General features: G+C 46.5%; 1 long non-coding RNA gene across 1 annotated transcript; it reads right to left on the bottom strand.

The window, feature by feature from the left end:
- Positions 1–348: 348 nt before the first annotated feature.
- On the bottom strand, positions 349–15547 carry LOC144753117 (uncharacterized). The gene is made up of 4 exons (XR_013594203.1): positions 15498–15547; positions 14883–14921; positions 9518–9571; positions 349–402 (listed from the first exon to the last, which is right to left on the bottom strand). It is a non-coding gene; the product is annotated as an uncharacterized LOC144753117 (long non-coding RNA).
- Positions 15548–23510: the final 7963 nt, after the last annotated feature.

Raw genomic sequence — 23510 nt, 5'->3', positions numbered from 1 at the left:
TCTGAGACTAAATGGAGCTGGTGATTTATCCCAGTCTGGAGCACCACATTTAACCACCCCTCTTACTCACTCAACCTGGTTGGAAATTGAGCTGGGCCATCAAAGACTAAAAGGACCAAGCAGCTTGTAAGAAAGACCAGGTGCATGTTAAAAGAAGAGGATTCCTTCTATTCCAAATTTGTTTCTCTTTTCTTACTCTCATTTGGGCACTACCTTTTATTTGGCTTCCATGACTATAGAGAAATCAAACCCCTCACACCTCACTAACCCCACAAGAGACGGTACACCCAGAGAAAGATAAGGGCACCTGTATTAACCTTACTTTGGGAAAAAGTATAAGAGACTTACCTGTGGCTTGTTTCCCTGTTTCGAGGGGGCCGGTGGACCAGACTTCCGGCCATTCTAGAAGGAAGGAAAAGAGAAAACAGAAGAGTTGAGAATTTCATCAAGTTAAAAATAACTGTCCAAATAAATACCTACTTCCAAACCCCAACTATCTTGCATTGTCAATTGCAGGCCAAGCAAACCATGGTTGATAATGTGGGCAGCCTTCCATTGTTACATAATTGATACCGTGGTACAGCAATTAGTACAAGGACAGAGGAAGTTAGAATGGGTATTAGGGAGGCAAATGTTCTTGACCAAAGCGGACCGAGAGGAATTCTGCGATGCTGTCTAGTCACAGTTGGACCATTTGAATAAAGATCAGTTTCAATTGACTTCTGGTTTGGCAATGAGCAGGGGTTCTACTTCAATATTATAGTTACAAAAGCATATTGTGGGCGAAGACCCTGATGCTTTATTGTTATGCTTCAAAAGAGCTGCTAGGGCTTATGCTTGGCCTAGAGAAAAGTGCTCTTTTTTTCCTCCCTCTTCTGACTAGAGAAGCTCAGGCAGCATACCAAATAATGAACGCCAACGGAGATACCCCATACGAGGAAATAAAGAAATTCATATGGGACCATCTAGGGGTTGATGAAGAGACTTACAGGATAAGATCTAGAAAACGAAAGAGGCCTACATGGAGATACTCCGAAGACCTATATGCTGATTTAACTAAAAGGAGAGGGAGAAAAGGACCAGAAGTGGGCCTGTTCTGGATAGGAACCTTTACCGGCAGCCGGCTCTGGGAGTGCCTCAGGTTGGTAATGGCTGTAATTGTAATGTATATTGCCCTCCTCCTGTGTCTCTGTATTGCCCATGGGTGTAATGTTTGCCTTTTCCTTTGAAAACGAATAAAAACCTTTTTAGAAAAGTTGAGATACTAGGTTTTTCTGTAAGTATTGGAAGTTTGTGAGAAAAGGCAGGAAAAGGGTAGGCAGGTAGTCTAAATTTCAGGATAGAAGTTAGTTAGTTACCGTTGCAGGAAGGCAGGTAGGAAACAGGGTGTCATTGGGGGGAAAAAGTTTTAACTGCAATACTGTGTAATGTTGTTGTTATGTTAATGCCAGGGTGGGGGGACGGTTGAGGGGATCGTAGGGAAGGGGGGGGGGATCAGGGGTCAGCTATTTGATGTATAGCAAGGCTTTAGTTTTCTAAGGCAGTTGCCAGTTGGTTATTTTGTAATATGCACCTGTTTGAATAAAGCAGCCTGTTTCACACACGAAATAGGTCTCGGTTTGGCTCGCCTGCCTCCCACCCAAGGGTGGCTTGGGGGGCAGTTGAACGTAGTGAGGTCGGCCCGGGCAGTTTTGGAGGGGTCTGGGCTGGCCGGATTGGCCATTTTGTGGTTTTTGGGCTTTTTTGGGGTGTAGCCCAATTATAGCCCAATTGTAGCCCAATTATAGCCCAAGCAGCCCAAGTAGCCCTATGCTTACATAATCCTATGAGGGGATTTGCCAGCCACCATTTTAGGTTTTTGTGTTTTAGATTTTGGTGACCTGGTGGCCAGGTTTTGGTGACCTGGTGGCTGGCAGCAGGGTAGCTAGTAATAGTTTTCTTGGCCCCACCCTCCCATCCCTCTTTTTAAGAATTTTAGCTGGGTGGAGTCTTTGGGGTTTATTCTTTGGTTTAGGCCAGGTTTGTGGACAAAGATGCATAAGGGATCTTATGGAGGTTGTCGCTTGAAACAGGTGCTTGCGAGGATTAGTAAAGCTGGCCAGGTTTGGCACAGGTTTTTCGTTAAGTATTGGAAGTTTGTGAGCAGGGACAGGAAAAGGGTAGGCAGGTAGTCTATGTTTCAGGATAGAGGTTTGTTAGTTACAGTTTCAGGAAGTCAGGTAGGGAACGGGGTGTCATTGGGCGAAAAAGTCTTAATTGCAATACTGTGTAATGTTGTTGTTATGTCAATGCCAGGGTGGGAGAACTTTGAGGGGATCATAGGAGCAGGGGGGATCAGGGGTAAGCTATTTGATGTATAGCGAGGCTTTAGTTTTATAAGCAAGTTGCCAGATGGTTATTTTGTAATATGCACCTATTTCAATAAAGCAGCCTTTTTCACACACAAAATGGGTCATGGTTTGGCTTGCCCACCTCCCTCCCAAGTGGGGATGTGCCACAATGGAGTGGGTGAAGAGCTGAACAATGATGTGCCCTGGTCCCTGACCGGCGCTGCCACTGAAACACCAAATCGCAACACCCTTTCACTTTTTTCAGGCCTTCAAGGATATCACAGAAAAAAAGGAAGGACAAGGTCAAGCTTCATGGTTCGCCCAGCCCACGCCGCTCGCTCTGGGACGTGACCTATTGCTATTCCAGCACGGGTGGATAGAGGGGTCACACAAGGGTCTACTTGGAGACTAAGATAAGGCCCACATTGGAAATTCAGTGTTAACTGAGGGGGAGGTGGAGTGTCATAAATTGCGGACATGTTTTCTTTTCTTCTTTTGTTAGATTTCTCATGCTGCATGAAACTCCTTCACTCGTCCTAAAACTGCCAAGCCACGGTAACGATTGGGAATATCTTCCCAGATTAGTAGGAGCTGGCGATTTATCCCGGTCTTAAACAGCTCCTTTAACGACCCCCCCCCCTTACTCACTTGACATGGATGGAATTCGAGCCGGGCCATCAACATGAACATGTTATTTACTTTCGGTAACGCTTTTTCTGGTGGATACAGTATCTGCCTGTGGATTCCTCACCTTGTGAATATCCCCTGCGCCAGCAGCATTCGGAATTTTTTGTAGCTCCCCACGCCGACGAGGACGACGTCACAATAGCATGGCTCCGCCCTTTTTATTCCGTGCCTTCGAGGCATACGGGCGGACCGACAAGAAATATATATAGTATACACAGTACACAGTATTCAAACTAACACATACAGTGTGCAATCAATGCAGGAAAGCAAAAAGAATAATACACTTCCTTTGAAAGTAACAGATAGATATATAACATTGTCACTATTGCAGGTATACAAGGGTGGACAATGGGGAGGCGGGTGGGTCAGTGAGAAATTCACAGGCAGATACTGTATCCACCAGAACAAGCGTTACCAAAGGTAAGTAACTTGTTCTTCTGATGGATACATCTGCCAGTGAATTCCTCACCTTGTGAATAGAGTCCCACAGCATACCCCACTCCCGGAGGAGGGTGTCCACCCTTCTATACCGAAAAGTCCTGTAGGATGGAACACGCAAAATGTCCGTCCCTCCTCACTTCGGAATCTAAGCATTAATGCTTTGCAAAAGTGTGGAGGGAGGCCCAAGTTGCCGCTCTAGAAATGTCCTCCACAGGAACACCTCTAGACAAGGCACATGTAGAAGACTTTGCTCTGGTAGAGTGAGCTCTAATACCCTCTGGAGGTTCCTTACCGGCCAAAGAGTAACAGATCTTGATGCACAATAAGAGTGCGCTTGTGTACCGCTCTGCTTTTCCTGCGGCCAATGAAGCCCACGAAGAGCTGGTCATTCACACAATAGTCTTTAGTCCTATCAAGGTAAAAATTCACCGCACTCTTAGGGTCCAGGCGGTGAAACCGCTCCTCCTCCTTTGGAAGGGTGAGGGGGAAGATAAAAGGTAGGAAGGGTAATGGACTTCCCCAGATGTAAGGAAGTTACCACCTTAGGCAGAAAAGCAGCCCTGGTCCTGAGTTCCATCCTATCAGCATGAATGGTCAAGAACTGGGGTTTCGAACTCAGAGCTTGAAGCTCACTTACCCTCCTTGCAGAGGTAATGGCAACAGGAAATACTGTTTTAAAAGACAATAGTCTCAAGGGAAACTTATGTAAGGGATCAAAAGGAGAACCCATCAAGTAGGTTAAGACAAGATTTAAGTCCCATTGAGGCACAATAAAAGGAGTGGGTGGAAATTTATTAGTAAGGCCCTTAACGAACCTTAACTCAGTGGGTGATTTAAATAAGGACAGATGATCCGGCAAGCAAAGGAACGCCGACAAAGCTGATAAATAGCCCTTCACAGTAGCCACAGCAAAGCCCTGATGGGCTAGAGAGAGAGCAAACTGAAGGATGTTGGATAAACGAGCCCTCAAAGGATAAATGAACTTCTCTCCATACCAATTGACAAATTTGGACCACCTGTAGGAATAGATAGACTTGGTGGAGTGTCGCCTGGCCGATAAAATAACGTCCAACAAGTCAGGCGGAAGAGAGAAAGAGTTCAGGTTGCCCCGTTCAATCTCCAGGCATGAAGGTACAAGCTCTGGAGATGGGGGTGTAGAACCTGCCCCTGCGACTGTGAGAGGAGGTGAGCCCTGAGAGGGAGACGGAGTGGAGGGTGTGATGAGAGGTGAAGTAGATCTGTGTACCACACCCTTCTTGGCCAATCCGGGGCGATCAATATGACTTGGGCCCAGTCTTGGCAAATCTTCCTCAGAACCCCGAGGAATCAAGGGTATGGCAGGAAACACATAAAGGAGTTGTGAGCCCCAACTCAACTGAAACTCGTCCCCCAAACCTCCCTGCATCGGATACTGGAGAATGACGGGCAGTGAGCAGTCTCGTGAGTGGCAAACAGGTCCACCAGAGGAGTTCCCCACGTCTGAAAGACATAACAAACTACCTCCGGATGGAGCCTCAATTCGTGGTCGGCAGAGAACTGCCGACTGAGACTGTCTGCACGTACGTTCAGAACTCCAGCCAGATGATTTGCCATCAGTCAAATCCAGTGGTCCTGAACCCAGGACCAGAGTCGCAGAGCCTCTCTGCAGAGATGAGGCAACCCTACTCCTCCCTGCTTGTTGACATACCACATCGCGGTAGTGTTGTCCGTCAGGACCTGAACTGACTGACCGCGAAGGGAGGGGAGGAAGGCCTTAAGCGCCAAACGAATCACCCGCAATTCTAGAAGGTTAATATGAAGCAAACTTTCCTCTGTAGACCAAAGACCCTTGATCTTCGGATCCCCCAGATGAGCACCCCACCCTAGAGTGGATGCATCCGTTATCACTGTGGCCACCGATGGAGGAAGATGGAAGGGCTTTCCCTGAGACAGATTGCCTTCCAGGCTCCACCAAGACAGATCCACTGCAGTGTCTCTGGAGATCTTGATCGACTCCCTGAGATCCCCGTTGTGCTGATACCACTGCCTGTGGAGGAACCATTGGAGATCCCTCATGTGCCAGCGTGCACGATTGACCAACAGAATGCAGGGAGCAAACAGACGAACAGGCGAAGGACCTTCAGGCCTGGAATGACTGCTCCATTGTAAAACAAAGGAATCATTTCCTGTATGTCGAGAATCCTTTGAGGAGGTGGGAAAGCTCGACACACAGTAGTGTCCAGTCCGCCCCTATGAACAGGTTGCGCTGAGAGGGCACCAGGTGAGATTTGTACAACATCTGGGTGGTCACCTGCAGATGATGAAGCACCTTCTCTGGCGACTCCGCCTTGAGCAGCCAGTCGTCCAGATAGGGGAAAACTGGAATCCCCGATCTCCTAAGAAGGGCTGCCACCACTACCATCACCTTGGTGAAGGCTCAAGGTGCAGTAGTAAGTCCAAACGGGAGAACCACAAACTGATAATGTTGCGACCTTACCGTAAAACGGAGATAATTCCTGTGCGACTTCAGGATTGGGATATGAAAATACGCGTCCTGCAAGTCGATCGACACCATCCAGTCCACCTGTTGAGCATCTTGAACTTTTCCTGCTTCAGAAAAAGATTCAAGATCCTGAGATTCAGGATTGGATGTAACCTGCCATCCTTTATGGTAATCAGGAAATACCAGGAGTAGCATCCCTGACCCCTTTCCCACTCTGGAACCCCCTCTGTTATGTTATGTTATGTTATGCTTATTTATTAAGCGCACAGATGCTCCAGCGAAGGAGCGTCCTGGCGCCCGACAAGGTAGCAGCACAACACAACTGACAACACAGGGAGGGGAAAACAAAGTTCTAAGGGAACAAGAAGGTTTTAACAGCTCGGCGAAAGGAGAGCAGGTCCCTAAGGGCGCGAATCGCCGGGGGAAGGGCATTCCATAGCACTGCCGCACGGACTTGAAAAGAGCGGCCGCCAGCCCTGCTACGCTTAAAGCGGGGGACGACCGCAAGTTCTAGGTCTGAGGATCTTAGAGACCGGACCGGGGTATATCGGGACAAAAGGTTGGAGAGGATCATAGCCGAGGGTCCCTTGAGGATTTTGTTGGCAACACAGAGGGCCTTGAACCGGATCCTTTGTGCAATCGGAAGCCAATGCAGCGAACGCAGGGTGTTGGTAGTGGAACAAAATCTGGGTAATCCCACCACAGCTCTCGCTCTATCGCACCTTTCTTTAGTAATATAAGGACTTCCTCCTGTAGGAGAAGAAGGTGGTCCTCTGAAAATGCCCCTTGGCAAGGAGGGTAATTTGGAGGGAATTCCCGAAAGGGAAGAGCATACCCATTTTCCACAAGATTTAGAACCCAAAGGTCCGCAGTGACTGATTCCCAATCTTATTGAAAATGGGTAAGCCGACCCCCCACAGGGCCCACATGATCCAGAATGGTGGATCTAGGGCTGCTTTGCTGTGGCAAGAGGGTGGGAAGTAGAGGAGGAGGAGGAGGAAGGCTGATGACCTCGTGGATGTCCTCTGTTCTTGCCTCTGCATGATTTATACAGAGTATTTTGCTGCTGCTGAGGCTGCCTGTAGGTCCGAAAGGACGACCTTCCAAAACCTCTGTATATTACGTAACTGGAACCTCTAGGCTGCGCCTGCAGGCCTAAGGACTTAGTGGTGGCTTTGCTGTCTTTGAACCTCTGCAAGCCGGAATCTGCCTTCTCGCCAAACAGCCTGGAACCATCAAAAGGGAGGTCAAAAAGAGTCACCTATACATCCGGAGAGAACTCTGATGATCTGAGCCAAGCACTTCTCAATTGTGGCAACCGAAGAACCCATAATTCTAGCTACAGAGTCCGCAGTGTCCAGACCAATCTGTATCATCTGACGTGCAGCTGCTTGAGTGTCCGCCAAGACTTCGTTAAAATTCTGTCTGTCCTCTTCAGACTTTTTAGGAGAAAGCTGTTTTGCAGAGTCTATAAGAGCATGTATGTAACGGCCCAAAAGACAGGTTGCATTTGTAGACTTTAAGGCCATACTTGCTGATGAAAAAACATTTTGGGCAGATTGTTCTAACCTCCTAGAGTCTCTGTCCCCAGGGACTTGAAGAAAAGCCCCAGATGATTTTTTAGAACAAGCTGACTGCACCACAAGGCTCTCCGGAGAAGGATGAGATGTTAGGAAATCAGAATCTCCTGGAGCCATCCGGTACCTCCTAGCAACAGACTTTAAAAACCGCTGGAGCTGATAAGGGCTTAAGCCAGACTTCCAGCACTGGTTAGGTGATAGCATCATTAAAAGGCAGCAATGGCTCTATCACAGTGGAGGGAGAATGCAGAACCTCAGTTAAAATATTAGATTTAAACTCAGCTATCCCAAGATGTAGATCTAAAAGCTCTGCTGCTTTCTTAATCACTGTGTGGTAAGGAGCCAGATCCTTAGAAGGAGCATCTGTAGAAGGAGGAAGTTCCCACTCCGGGGACGTATCTAGTCCACTTGCCTCCTTCAACCCCTCAAATAAGTCTTCCGACTCTTCAAGCTCACCTTCCTCCATTTCTTCTTCTGCTTGATAGTGTTGTTCCTCCAAAACTCTCTGTGCCTCTCGCCTCAACCTCATCTTCGGAACCGGCGTCGGCGGAGCCAGACACGACTCCGACGGATCCGGAGTTTGCGTCGAACTTGGATCCGGAGGCAAAGCCTGAGTTGAATGAGGTCGAGCTGACGGCGCCAGAGATGAAGGATACGGCTTTGATGTCCTCGGCGCTGGGAAATGCCAAGATGGAGCCGCTGGTAGAAACAGCAAAAAGGGAGCCTGAGCATAAGCCTGAGGAACTCCCAGGCTAAAGGCCACAGGACACATGGGACCTGAAGGTGCTCCAGAGGGGTACATAGCTCTAGCAAAGACTCCATACATTGCATTCAAGTAACGTGATGGATCCGAACCTGGGCCAGGGAAAGGTGGGTAGGCCCCTGGGACAATCTCTGGCTCTGGCTGAGGCATTACTGGAGTTGGGCCAGCCGGCGCCGACGGTGGAGCCAATGGAACCACTGTTTCATCCGGAACCGGAGCTTCAGCCACTGGAACATGAGACTGAGCCGGTGTCGGAGAATGCGCCGGTGAAGCTTCAGGCGAAGCCGATCGAACAGGAGTACCTTGATTTGAGCCTGAAGGATGGAGAGACGAAGTCCTTACGATGTCGAGGTGCTGGTGAAGTCGACTTCGGAGCCGTATCCTTGTCTGATCGGCGTCAAGAGCGTGTCTCTTCTTTTTCTTGTGCTTCTTCGACTTCGAAGCATGACCCGACATCAACTTCGATCTCGACCTCGATCTAGATCTTCTTCGACCTCTCTTCTCTTTTCTCATCTTTGCCATGAATAGTTTAGCTTCTCTCTCCTTCAAAGCTTTTGGGTTCATCTTACGACTGCAAGAGCAACCCTCGACATCGTGATCCGACGACAGGCACCAGACACAATCCTTGTGGGGGTCCGTGATGGACATATGACCTCCACACACTCTACAGGGCTTGAAAACCGACTTCCTCGAAGACATCTTTAGAAAAGAAACAAGAGAGCAAGCCAAAAAAACAATGTAACCACAAAACCACGGAGAGTCCCAGAAAACCATTAGCGTCGACGGCACGGAAAAAAGGGAACTGACGTCATCACGCCGACGAGGGTCTCTTATGGTTCCAGTGACATCAGCGGAGCTGCAAGCGGAACCATGCTATTGTGACTTCGTCCTCGTTGGCGTGTAAAACTACAGAAAATTTCCAAATGCTGCTGGCACAGGAGATGTTCACAAGATGAGGAATCCACTGGCAGATGTCTCCATCAGAAAGAACCATGTAGCTCGCAAGAAAGACCAAGGGCACGTTAAAAAAAAGAGGATTCCTTCTTCCCCTTCTTTTCCTACTTTTTTTTCTCTTTTTTTTACTCTCAGTTGGGCACTACCCATTTATTTGGTCTTCAAGGCTATAGAGAAATCAAACCCCTCACATCCAAACAACCCCACAAGAGATGTATACCCAAAACAAAATGGGTACCTGTATTAACGTTAATCTTGGAGAAAAGTATAGGAAACTTACCTGTGGCTTGTTTCCTTGTTCCGGGGGTGCTGGTGGACGAGACCTCCAATTGTTCTAGAAGGAATGAAAAAATAAAACGGACGACTTGAGAATTTCATCAAGCTAAAAATAACTGTCCAAATAAATCCCTACTTCCAAAACTCTACGATCTTGTCTTGTCAATCGCATGCCAAGCGACAAGAATTTAAAAAAATATACCTCTGCTTTACCACTCTACAATCTATCGCTCTATGCAAGCCCGCTGTATACCATTGTAGTGTACGCCACTACACTCTATACCACTGCTATATACGCCACTGTACTGTATCCTAATACAATCTACGCCACTCCACTCTATACCCTTCTACTGTATGCCTCTAGGGTATAACTGATTCCACTTTACTCTCCTCCACTATACCACAATTACCTGCACCATAGTTAACTTTACAACACTGTCCTCCAGTATATTGTACCATACTCCACTTAACATTAATATTAATTAATATTAGAAAAAACCATTGAAATTCCCAAAAAGAACAAAGGTTAAAGGTGAGTTATAGTTAGGAAAACTTTATTTATGTTTCCTACACAAATCCAACTTAAACTACACAAACATTAGCCATTCTAAATTTATAGTTATACATTTAATTTATCGTTTATGCACCACCTTCAGTAAATGTCATACTTATAACTCATATTTATACTAATGCACCACCTTAAAATTCAAATAACTAGCGCACTTCCGTGCACAGTCTTCTCACCTCAATCACCACACTACATTAACTAACCTTGCCACTGTACCATGCACTATGTTCTGCCACATTATATAATTTCAGATGTCATACATGTTGTTATAAATGCAATCATTTCACATGCTCTAAAGTTTTTAATATGCAATGGTATAAGTAGTGCATAAAGAAGGGGTGAGTTAAAGTTAATGTAGTGTGGCGAGTGAGGTGAGCACACTGTGTACGGAGCTGCACAAATTACATGAATGTTAAGGTGATGTGTATGGTATAAATGTGAGTTATGAGTATGAAATATTAATTTGAAAGTGGTGCATAAATTAAAAATTAAAAATATAACCATAACTTAAGAATGTCTAATGTCTGTATAGTTTAAGTTGGGTTTGTATATCAATCATAAAGGTTTCCTAACTATAACTTATCTTTAACCTTTTTTTTTGTGAATATATAAATAACTTTATCGCTTATGAGAGCCTCAAATGATAGCGATCATTTTTACATCTATATGCAATTATGTACAGTTGAGTAGCCAATATCATGCAGTTTATAAGTTATGGAGCTCATATCCTTAGTTCAATTTGGGTGATGTAGGGATATCACTAGACAACAAGTATGTCGGAAGGAGAAATCCAAATATCCTTGAGGCATGAGGAATGAGGGAGTGTGGACGCATAAGTATCCATCTTGTCTTTGCAGGAACTGAGGTCGTTGATACAGTCTATGTTCTTAGGAGCAGGATCCTTCACTCACCTCATAGCAACTCTGCACTGTGCAAAAAGAATGGCCAGTCCTTTGAATCTTCTCAACAGTCTGGGAATGCTTTTGACATACACCAAAAACATCTGGAGCATGGACAGGGTGAGGGAGCCAGATATCATTTCCGAAAAGACTATGAATATCGATTTGTAGAGTGCGAAGATAGGTGGGCAGGACCACTTGATAATAGTCAGGCACTAGGTAATGATATTTGGGGCAGCTCGAATCTGCGGCAAGGCCTATAGCATACACTGGTACAAGAGTGGAATGTAATAAATGTAGATATTGAAAATGAATGACTCTATGCCTGATGTTCAGTGCTTTTTGCTGAATTTACCGACAGCAGTATTTCCATATGGTATCATTAAGATATGGGTTCAGGTTTCGCTCCCATTTCACTCTCGATAATGGTTCAGGGCCATTTGATGACCCTGCTACTGCATTATAGAGTCCAGTAATTAAACCCCGAATACCGAGAGCAGGACGAGATTGAAAGTAGGCAATAGAATGACAAACAGCTGGCCGCTGGAGAGAGAGACTAGGCAGGGATGACCCCTCTCACCACTCATAGTTCCACTGATCATAGAACCCCTGTAGCAAATTATATGCACCGGCACACAAAGAGCGGTTTAATGGTAGGAGGTCAACAGGAAATTACCTTATTTGATGCCGAAGATATATTGTTAACACTGAGAAACCCAGTGACTATATGGCCGGCGGTATACAGTACACCGGCTCAGGTGGGGGAGCACTCCGGGTTCCTTCTTAATTGCAAATACATCAGTTCCTTATCCTATGCGGGCAACAGTGCCTGGGTGTGCACAATACACGCTTTCCACACTAAGGTCGCAATGGGAAGATGACTTGGATGGGGACCGGACAACTACAATGGAAAATTGCAGAAAAGTTATACTGAACACCCGACTGAAACTCATACACCACAAATGCAGGCACAGGGATTAAATCACACCACAGTGGTTACATAAAATAAACCCGCCGAAACCAGAATGATGTTCCAAATGTAAAATAACAGAGAGAACCTTTCTTCACATGTGGTGGACATGCCCAGGCACGAATGCCTTTTGGGGTGAGATAATTCAGACACTAGGAATATTAACTGACAGACAGCTGCAACCAACGGTTCAAATGTGCTTATTGGGGCTAATGACACATACTAAGCATACTAAATATGCAGAGAAGGTATTCAAACTTGTCCTCAGCATGGCAAAAAAGTGTGTGGCCTTGAGATGGGTGACCAAACAATTGCCCACGCCAAAGCAATGGCTAGAGTTATTCACGAGGTGGGTATGAGCTGCATGTGGGGTACTTCACAGACTGGTCTATAACATAGTTTAACAGGGAGGAAAGGTGGATGGGACTTAGCAGAGGTCAGATTACAACAAGAAATGGGGTGTCCTGAGCCAGGACAAAGTGCGGATCAACCAGATGTTTGATATACTGCAAATGTGGTAAAGTTGTAGATGTATTACACCTGGAAACGATGATACCAGTTATTTTGTTTAAGCAATCTTTATGTCATGTATGGATTGGTACCTAATAACTTATGCTGTGACTTACATCTCTTTAACTGTTTAGGGGGAGTGGGGTTTGGAAGTATGGGACAGCAGTTGAACTGCATTGTTATTCTGTTATGAAAATCAATGAAGATTATTATATTTTAAACCCAAAGAGATGCGAGGCAAATGACAAGGTCAAGGCTGAGAAGGTGGGTGGATGCTTTGGGAAGTGTGTTTAGTAGGATTGTGGCGTTCTTTTAATACGCCATCCATTGGGGTGGTTCTCACACTGTTTAAACATTTTGAGCGTCAGGTATTAATATCAATCAACAGATCTTCAAGGGTTTTAATACCTAAAGAGGCTAATTGTTGTTGTACTTTTAGTTCATAGGACAACAGCAGAATATGGTTATTATGAATTGGGGGCCAAGGGGAGAAGAATTCTTTTCACACCTGCATGATGTGTTAAAGAGTATCATGCATGGGAATGTCCATTCGATGGTATCAGAGTAATTGGCCGGTGGATTTATAGTCCTGGAAGGAAAAGTGATCACTGGAGTGGCACCTGCCATTTCTTGCTTACTAATATGTGAGGGGAGATGAAATGTGGGTGAATCCTGTGAAAGAAATATTTGGTTTGGGACACTGGGTATTAATACTATAAATTGTGGGCAGCTATTCCACCTCTAGAGTAAGAGTGTATCAGTGTAGCCCAACTTATTCTAGGCAGTATATTGGTCTACACAATTGCTATTGGTACTGGGGTAGAGTAGCTGAATCCACACTAAGAGGTATTTTCTGAATCCCATCTAGGAAAGTGTTAAAAAAATTCACGTAATTGAAAGTGAGTGAAAGGCTTTCTGCGCAGCAGGGAGCTCTGGATCCATTTGATGCACTAGTGCAAAGAAGGAAATAATTTACTTACCTGTAACTCAGGTCCTCCAGCATTGTTATCTTTCATAGACTCACATGCTTGAATAATTCCCGTTGTCAGACTGAGAACCCCGGGTATTTTCCAACAGCAGTACGTACTTAACATATAACATACCATCATAAACCAACAGCCATCTTTTGCAACTCATCCTCATCTATTTACAATCTAATCTCCAGCCAATCAAAATGCTCTACCTCCAGCTGATTGCCCACCGAAGCTTCCAACTGTAGTATTTTCGAAACCGCTAATGTCTACTCATTTCTCCGCACACTTAAAAGTCTCATCCAAAGGGAGGTGGGAGGGCTGCATGTGAATCTCTGAAAGATAACTTAAATGAGGTTTAACATACGCAAACACATTTCTCAAAACTGCCTCTTACGTTGATGCTTACTTGCAAGTCCACACAATAATGCTTTACAAAAGCATGTGTTGTCTTCCATGTTGCTGCTTCACAAATATTCTCCAATGAGATTCCTGCAAAGTAAGCCGTTGACGTTGCCATTGCTCTAGTTGAATGTGCCCTGACTCTCCTTGGCAGTGGCCTGTTCATCAACGTTTGTGCTGTAGCAATACATGTCCCAATCCACCTTCCTATTGTCTGTTGGATACTGCCTTTTCTTTGTGTCCCAAACAATGTGCAACAAACAGTAGATCCGTCTGTCTTATGTCTTTGGTAGCTGCCAAATAAAACTTTAGATACCGTTTAATATCCAAAGAAAGTAACACCTCTTCTGCTACTGTTGCAGTATTTTCTAAAAATTTTGGTAATGTTATCTTCCTTCTTAAATGAAAAACAGTTGGTACCTTTGGTAAAAACCTTGGGATTGTCATAAGCATCACATTCTCTTTTCTAAACTCTAAAAAGGGTTCTCTGCGACTAAAAGCCTGCTTTTGCCTACTCTCCTTGTAGATGTTATTGCAAATAAAAAATCGTTTTTTCATGTTAAATGCATTAACCTAGACGTAGCTGAATGTAACAAGTAAGGCAAGAATTTTTGATCTTCCATGAGTGTTGGATCTAACTGTTGCTCACGTCCCCAAAGCAGAAATTGTTTCCATTTCATGTCAAATGTTCTGACTGTTGAAAGAGCCCTTGCTTTCTTCTGTATTTCTGTGCAATCTTCTGGCAATCTCAAATGTTTGTTTGTTTAGATTGAAATAGTCGAGTATATATTGGTGGGTGTCATCGTGCCCATGTGAATGCACAAGACTTTAGACTGAATATGCTCTAAAATGTGTGCACCACCAAAGCAAAGATAGTACAGATGGTGGAGAGTTTAACCTTAGAACCAGGTCCTGCTTTTTCATATATAATTGACAAAGACTGTCTCCAGTTCTCTGTTAGCATGATAACCATGAGCAATGCAACGCAGTGACAAACAGCATGTTCATCAGTTTTTCACAAATGTATTCAATGGACTGAATATACTTACATCATCAAGGGATTTTTCCTCAATTGTCTGATCCAGCTTCTGGTCAGCAACATTGGGTGTAGATGGCTGAAAGAATAAAAAAAAAAGAATAGACATTTATAACAAATCAAAATTAAGTGTGGTCGCCATTTTGCATTTATTTTCACAAATCATTGATTTTTACCATTGGTGACGGGATCATAAGTGTAAGTCAAAAATTAATTTTAAGAAATGGAAGTATGTTATAGTAAACGGACAGGTGTACAAGCATTCTAAAAATTGTCACAGTATATGAATAGTCGTTGAAAACAAAAGCTGTCCAGAAAAGTTCAGGAAAATTTGGAAATACAGATTGGGGATGAAGTGCTGAAGCAATAATAAAATAGATCTGTGAAGAGGAAGAGATTTGGAATAAAGAGCTAAAGCAGTGAGAGGATTCGAGGATTCTAGGAGGAAAATAAGCAGAAATGACAATGAACTGCTTCCTGAGTGGAAATACATACCAACAGGAACAATTTTATAAATATATTCTGCTTATAGGAAGTCCAAGCTGATGCACCCAAGCTTCAGTGAACTATTAAATGTTTTTGGCTTTTAACATAAAAGCAGCATATATTAGAGAACAAAACTACTTACTGTGTCCCTTGTGGCTTCCTCACTATTCATTGCTATGGGAGGAATAGTCTAAAGGTAAAAGAGAAAGTGAGAAAGAGACCTTGATGAAAGGCAAACCACAATAATTGATGACAGTTTTCTCAGGTGCAATGTAAGTCTCTGTGACCCAATCAAGTGTAGTGGTGTTGTCATTTAGGCAAGGTCAGATCCATATAAAACCACACTGCATGTGTGACACTATAATGCAGCATTGCTTAATAGGAACCTAATCTTTTTAGAACCAAAAAAAGCTGGTGCAAATTACAGGAGAAGGGACCTTGGACAGCTGGTACTTGATGTCTGAGGAGTGGGCTGGACTGAAGGAGCTGGAGTCATAAAAAATGATGAAGGGCTGCCTAAATCAAAGAACGGAGGGATGAACAGTGTGAAGGGAATAGCCTGAAACCGTTTATGCTGTTTACCCAAGTCAGTGCACAAGACTTCAGCCTACATAGGCTCTGAATATCAGCAAACCCAAGATGGTCCAGAGGGTGGAGAATTTAACCATGGAACCAGGTCCTGCTCTTTCATACATAATGTCTGTACCTGCATATATTCTTGTGTTGTGTTAATATTTGATCATTAGAGTGCGAAATGTAATAACTTGTAAAGTAATGTGATAGAAGGATTTTGTGTAACGTGGAGGAATTAACATTGTAAAGTCTTAATGTTCGTTTTACAAGTGATTAATGAGAAATTAATTTTTTAACATGTAATGCACTGATTTAAAGGCGCACAGGAACAATGTTCTTGTATATGTGTGTTTAAGGAAGATCTATGACGATTCTTATGGTAGCCGATTTTGTGTAGGCCTCATGTGTATTTCTCCCTGGCTCTCACAACTAAAGCATTTGTAATGTTCATGAGTATGCAGAATCGTATCTTTCTCACGTTTCTGTTGTAGGTGGAAAAAATCCTCTTTGTTAGTTAGAATAACGCTTTTGTTTTAGGAATTAGGCATCAGGAGGAGAGGATACATTTGAACAAGGAGTGCTGATAATGTGGGACGGTGTTCTTTCTCACTGGAGAAGGCCTGAGAATCAAGGTCATCAAGCCAGAGGCCAAGAGTATTGAAACTGACTGGAAAGTTACCTACGAGAAGGTGTCCAGCTGGATGGGGTGATCTTGTGATGCAAAGATGGGCATGTCCTAGGATTGTGATGTTAGAATTGAGGACAGTGCCCTGGGGTTTTTGGCTTAGAAGAGGAGATCTGATGGAGAGAGAAGGAGTATCTTAGAATGAGCTCCGTAGCTTTATGCTACATGGCCCATTCAACGCGGGTGCACTTCTTAGGAAGTCTTCACGCGCTGACACCTTTTTCCTTAATTTGCTTGGGGAAATGCTACGTAGGGATGTCATGTTAGTGGTAGTATAGGCATTGACTAATGCTTTTACTTATGAACCTCCAATGAAGAATACTCTTGATGTCAACGCAGTGATCATCTGCGTTCTGATTTTAGAACTGGTCATTCTCTGCATGTTGCATAGATTGAACGTTGCCCGTAGGTTTGGTTTTGTATTAGTTCTAGTTAGAATGCAATAATATGATTGCATTCTGCTGTTAGGAAAACCCATGCTTTGCACTGTGAAATAGTTTTGGATTTAATCATTAAAGCAACAGAATTATTATAGGCCAAACTACTTACTGTGCCTTTCATGGCCTCTTCACCATCCACCGCACTGGGAGGCGAGCGCTAATGGTAAATGAAAAAGTCAGAAAGAGTTCTCCATGAGTGGCAATCTATGATCATTAATGTAAAGGTGCAGTCAGAGCCTCTATCACTCGCACAACTGCAGTCACACTCTCATTTAGATAAGGTTAGGTCCATATAAAGCCCATGTTTGAAGGTGCTGTAAAGGGATTGCACTCCATGTCTGGCACAATAATACAGCACTTCAATGTGGTAATTCCAATCCTTTATCGCCAGCAAAGAGCTGGTGCTAATTGCACAGTTTTGTTTTTTAAACTTCATTATTAGTGTCACTTTGGGTGTCGAACAGCAATCATTACGCAGTTATATCGGTCATGTATATACTACTATAAGGAAAAAAACTGTTTTTTTGTGCCCGATCTGCATATCTAAATATCAATTGGCAACAATTGATATTCTAATCTAGAATGTTTGTCTGATGATATCAGCCAGGGATTTGAGATCTATTGTGACAACATTCCCTGGATGGCCTCTTTAAAATGTCCCAGTAGAATCCATGCATGCCTTGCAATTTTTACATTAAAAGGCCGCACTTTTACATGTCAGGAAATCTTATAGAAACGCTATTTCTGCATGACACTCCCCATTCTAAACTAAACTCTGTTTTCCTGATGAATTCATCTTATGTTCTCTGTACTTTGGCTACTGCTCTCTTTCATAATGTTTTGAGTTATGGTATGATCTATCTTAAAGCATTCCGCTGCCCTTGTGGCTTCGTCCATGCTTTAGAAATACTACAATTAAATAAAGAAAATTAATATTCAGAGTATTATCCCATAGTGATATCTGAGCCTAGCGTATTCACTGGTACTCATTATGGAAAAAAGAGTAATTGGTGTTCGGTACTCGAAGAGTAAAGCCTCAACATCATTTAGAGTTTCATGGGGAGTGTGTAATAGTACCACAAATTGATCATATTCTCCCCATTCTTCCTCAGGCGACACTGTGTGTATGATGGGTAGACTGTACTGAAGGATCGGGAGTCAAAAAGAATTGATAAGAGCCACCTAAACCGGAGAACTGAGGAATGAATAGATCATGTGAAGGAAGTATCCTGGAACGGTTCTCACTATGTTCCAGAATCAATACTCAAGGCATAAGCCTTTTGAGCTTTGAAATGTGTGTATCAGCAAAACCTGGTGGTGAAGGTGAGAGGTGCCGCTAGTGAGTTGGTGCACAGTGCGCCGCGGAAGCAACGGAGGTGAGCGGCCGGATCCCGGGGAGGTGGCGGGGCTTGGCGAGCCACATGCAGCTGGGTCTCCGGTGAGCGCAGGGCGGCCATGAGGCGGGCGCACAGCGGGGCCTCCGACCAGCAGAGATTCGGCCAGTGGGGTCGGCTGGCACTCGTGATTGGAGCAGGAGCACAGGAGGAGTCTGGGCAGGAGTGTGGTGGTGGCCGGGCCAGAGCTGCGGACGGAGGAGGCTTGGATCCGGCCTAGAGCTAGCACACCACCAGAAGCCGCATAAACAGCCCAGGGACTGTCACAGCTCCCTGAAGGGGATGCCCTCTTTATCAGTGAAGAGCTTTAGGGACTCTGTGTGCTGGCGGTGAGAGGCCCATGACAGAGCAAGAACTGCTCGACTGGTTTGTGTGAGGCTCCCCCATCTGCAGGCCTCAAATGGGAGACTGGAGGAGTTTATGCCTACACGTGGGGCCTGGAGCAGTGACGGGGCCTACTGCAGCCTTGGAGCCTGAGAGATGGAGGAACTGGAACCCGGTTATACCCCTGTTTAGACATTCGCCATTGCGGGGGCCAGCACACTGCGCCCTCATGGTCCGCCGATTGTGAAAGGTGTGGACTAGCTGGAGGGGGATCAGAGCCCCACAGGAGGTGGGAAGAGCCCTAGCATACACCTTGAGTGCCTCAAAGGGGGATCGCTCTGCACTGAGGCCTGAACAACACTAAGAGCTGAAGGGTGAGAGGCCTGGGGAGCGCCTGCGAGTGGCACAGTGGTTGGAGAGCTAGGTAAGCCAGGGAGGTTGCAGAGCTAGGGTAGCCATGGAGAGATAGAAGAGAGTTGATCACGGAGGCAAGGAACTTAGGAGAGCTGCTGCCGCAGATTCAGGAGGGGCGACACAGGCTGGCATTGGTTGGACGTGCCGGGGACGAAATTGAGGGCCTAACGAAAGTGGGCTACTGGTGGCGTCGGAACCCAGTGGGCGTGCAGGCACGGAGAATGCACAAAGGGGCTATAGGGCGGGCTCCTTCAGGGCTGTCATGTCATCACTGCGAAGGAAGAAGGAACGCTCCTGAAAGACATGCTATCTAAGACCCCTCACGAAGGAGGAGGGGAGAGCAGTTAGCCTCTGCCTGGACCGGTGGCCCACAGTGCGGTTCTAGCGGAGGCTGTGATCACTCGGGCCTTTCTTGAGACATTGTTTAACACCTTGCGAGACGACTTCCAGGAGCTGAAAGGGGCCTCGCCAGGGATGTGAAGGAGATTAGAGGGGATGTTGATGCAGTAGGAGAAAGAATGGCCACCCTGGAGGATCAGAGCCGGGCCAAGGAGGAGGAGATGGAACAACTCCAGCAAGAGGTACTCAGACTGAGAGACCAACAAATCGACCCCCAGGCCCACGTGGAGGATTTGGAAAATCGATCCAGACTAAATAACATAGGGGTGAGGGGAGTTCCATCGTACGCAGAAGGGACAGATATGGCTCAATTCTTGCAGGGGCTGTTCCGGCACGTCCTGGGGGTCCCGGAGGACTTCGTCATCCGAATTGACCCGGCTCACAGAGTGGGGCTCAGACGAAGGGTGTCCGCTTCCCGATGGACTTACTGGCCTTTTTGCCGGATTTCCCCCTCAAGGAACGCATACTGAGGGAAGGCCGGGCGAAACACCCACTCTCATATCAGGGTCACACGGTGGCCCTCTACCAGGACTTGGTTTCGACCACACTGCAGAAGCGGAGGGGGTTCATGGTGGTGACCGTGCACCTGCATGACAAAGGGGTGGCATACTCATGGGGCCACCCCTTTAGGCTGATCTTCAAGTGGAATGGCAAACTACAGCAATTCAGGTTGCTGCAGGCCGCCTGCGAGCTGCTGGGCCTCGATCATTGCAGAGCTGATGCTTCCACCTCACCCTGGCCAGACCGTAAGCCCTCTGGGACGATGGGCAAGTGGTCCACCGACGGCGCCTGTCCGATCATTGTAGGGGATCAGACACCTCCACCATGGCACACGAGAGGCAAGCAGCGCTTGACAGAGTACTTAAGGACACAGCCTCCCAAGAAGGCTCCTAAGCAGTGGAGGGTTGTCTTATAGCTTTTGGACACTAGTGGGCCATGGGGGGGCCATCGAGTGCGGGGGACCGGGAACTTTGGGCCACGAGATTCTCCTTCTGCCTGTTTGCAACAAGCTGGCGCACGCTTGCGTGACAATCCCTGGACATTTTTCGGAGTTGGGGGGTGTTCTGTTGGGGTTAGGGTTGGGAGGCTGGAACTGGTGAGTCTGGTGAGATAGTTTTGTGACAGGGCACAGGGAAGGGGACCGAGGGACAGAGACCAAGCGAGGGTAGGGGCGGAGAGGGGGCAATGGGGCCTTCGGGGGGTAGGCAACACTTTCTACACCACTACCATGGCAGGGCATATGGTGAGAATTTTTTACTTGGAATGTAAAGGGCCTTAATAACCCCATCAAGAGGAGATCCATACTGTCTTATCTGGAGAATTTGGAGGCTGATATCTGCCTCCTTCAAGAGACCCACCTGCTTTCACCGGACTGGCACCGGATGAAATCTTCTCCTCCATGCCTGACAAGAAAGCGGGTGTGGCTATCTTAGTGGCTGGCCGATTCCCGGGAACGGTGGGTGACAAGATTGCTGAAATTAAGGGACGGTTGCTAGCCTACATGATACATCTCAGGGGACACACACTGGCGGTGGGGTCACTATATGCACCTTACTCAGGGCAGGAGCACTTTCTCACAGGGTCTTTCCCGGAAGTCCTCAGCAAACAGGAACGGTGGACACTGCGGGGGGGATCTTAACAAAGTCATAGGCGCCACGGCAGATAAGTCCGGCTACAGGTTTTCGCAGACCGGGGCCCTGTTTGAGGAGGCAGGGAATGGCTTAGATCCCGGGGATTGGTGGACATGGGGCGGGTGGCACACCCACACACCTCCCGATTTTTCTTTTATTCCCATGCTCGGGGTACATATGCTAGACTTGATCATCTGATAGGCACTACGGAACTCAATTCCCTGGTGTGGGACGTGGATATAACGCCGACTGCGCTCTCCGATCATGTCACGGTGATAGTTGCCCTTCAGCTACCAGCAACGCGGAGGCCAGGCGAAGGGTGGCGCCTCCGAGAACACATGCTTCACAAGGAAACGGTGATGGCACAGATACACAAATGCATTAAGGATTTTTTAGAGACCAATGATACAGTGACCACGTCTTCACCATCTTTGTGGGGGCTCTCAAGGCGGTAGTGAGGGGGGAGCTCATCGCTATCTCACCCGCAGATAACAAAGAGTGTAAGGCAAAGAGGGAAGTTTTAGTGGCACAGGTGACAGAGCTGGAGCGGGTACACAGCAGGACTGGGGCGCAGAGAGTCTGGAGACAGTTGAAGGTGGCTAGGGCACAATCAGAGGGCTGAACATAGACAGAGCGGAATTCACGGCCCTGCGCCTTAAACATTCCTACTATGTGGGGGGCGACAAAACGGGCCGCCTGCTAGCAAACAAACTCAGGGCCCGAATTCATCGGGAAAGGATTCAAGCTATCCAGACCGAGATGGGAGACGTGGTCCAGACAGATGAGGAAATAGCGACTGCGTGTCGGGATTTCTATGTGGATCTTTATGCCAGGGAGGCCCACTTGAGCTCACTGACGACTGCATACTTACAGGGAGCTAATACGATGTGGCTGAGCAAGGGGGGGGGGACTGCTGGATGCCCCGATTTGAGTGTAGGAGGTTATTGGGGCGATCTCGCACCTTAAATCTCTGGAGTTGCCGGGTCCGGATGGCTTCTCGGTGGGTTTCTACAACACCTTTCGTCATATCTTGGCCCTGCTTCTGACAAGACTTTTCAACTCCTCTTCCACGGTGGGCTCGCTGCCTCCCGAGATTCTTTCGGCGTCCATAGTGGTTCTCCCAAAGCCAGGGAAGGATAAATCTTGCTGTGGTTCCTACTGCCCAGTGTCCCTTCTTTTTTTTTTTTTTTGTTTCAAAACCTTTATTGGAGTAAGCATAGAAAAGTACAAGAATATGCCTACAACCTCACGGGCTGGCCGCTAATAACAAGGCAAAATGCATGTAAGAAAATATACACCCGTGGATAGGTACAGCTCAAGTACAAAGCGTTACTCTATAGACATCACAGAACAATTCGTATTTTTATTTTTACAAAAAGAAAACATAAACACTAAAGGCGAATGGACGATAATTAAGGTCAGCCCAAAGAGCGGAGGGGACGGTTCCACGATCAGGAGAACACACCCAGAGCCCGGAGGCTCCAATCAAGTCGGGGAGGGGGGGGAGGGGAGCAGCGGGGAGAACCGGAAGTATAAAAAACATTACGGAAAGGTTCCGGGAACTCTAGTCTAGGGAGAAAGGACAATCTCAGCAGTGTTGTCAAGGGGAGGGGTGCAAATATCCCCACGATAATCATTCCACTGGCCCCAAACCTTCGTCCACGCCCTGGGTCTGCCCCTGGCCACATAAACCGTCTTCTCACGAAACATGGACCAGTCCATATTGTCCTCCCACCTCGAGACCTCAGGGGGCCTGGAAGCGCCCCAGAGTTGCGCGACATCCCGCTTCGCAATCATGTAACCAAGGGTAGCCCATCTGGTCTGGGCCACAGAGTAGTCAGTGGGTTCCCATACATTCAACAGACATCTGCGAGGCTCCGGTCGCAGGGCCACCTCCGTAACAGCAGTCATCACCTCAAGCACAGCAGTCCAATAAGCAGCTATAACCGGGCACTCCCAAAGGATATGCAAAAAAGTCGCACTCAAGCCACATCCACGCTTGCATAGCCCATCCGAAGAAAAGCCCATCGTAACCAGACGCGGACCCGTGACATAGACTTGATGAAGAATCTTAAGCTGAACCAAACGGAGACGGGCAGGAATGGCCACCTCCTTGGGAGAAGAGAGCGCCGATTGCCAATCCTCGTCGTCCAGTTCCAACCCATCGCGAACCCAAGCCTCCCGAAGTCGGATCAGTAAGTCCACCCGATTATTAATCAACTTCTTGTAAATCAGAGAAATAGTACTATCGGGAAGATGCCCATCAAGGACACGGTCCTCGAGGGGGGAAGAGTC

Source organism: Lissotriton helveticus, chromosome 5_1 (assembly GCF_964261635.1).
Source record: "Lissotriton helveticus chromosome 5_1, aLisHel1.1, whole genome shotgun sequence".
Classification (NCBI taxonomy): Eukaryota; Metazoa; Chordata; class Amphibia; order Caudata; family Salamandridae; genus Lissotriton; species Lissotriton helveticus.
This window is presented reverse-complemented; position numbering and strand designations above follow the sequence as displayed.